We start from the raw sequence: 357 nt of genomic DNA on the forward strand, positions 1-357 counted from the left end.
GTATCAAAATTTAGATAAGTTAATTAATCATACTCATAATGGCGTCCGTGATTATTTCTAGTGATATAATAGGAGCGTAAATTCCAAATGGTATTTTTTTCTTACTTTGACTTACTTTGAGTAAAATGATCAAGGATCTGAATATATATATGAAGGAATTATAATAGAATATGAAGGATTTATAAAGACAGATAACGAAAAAAATACATGTGAAATTATACTACACAGCTGTAGTGGATAATCTAGTATGACCTCTGTTTGATGTGTAGGTTATCTCAAGTGATAGGTTACAACACATGGGCATTGGTGAATCGATCTCTTTGAAAACAAAGAAAAAATACTATTTGTTTTATATAT

The sequence above is a fragment of the Penaeus monodon genome, chromosome 20, assembly GCF_015228065.2.
Source record: "Penaeus monodon isolate SGIC_2016 chromosome 20, NSTDA_Pmon_1, whole genome shotgun sequence".
Classification (NCBI taxonomy): Eukaryota; Metazoa; Arthropoda; class Malacostraca; order Decapoda; family Penaeidae; genus Penaeus; species Penaeus monodon.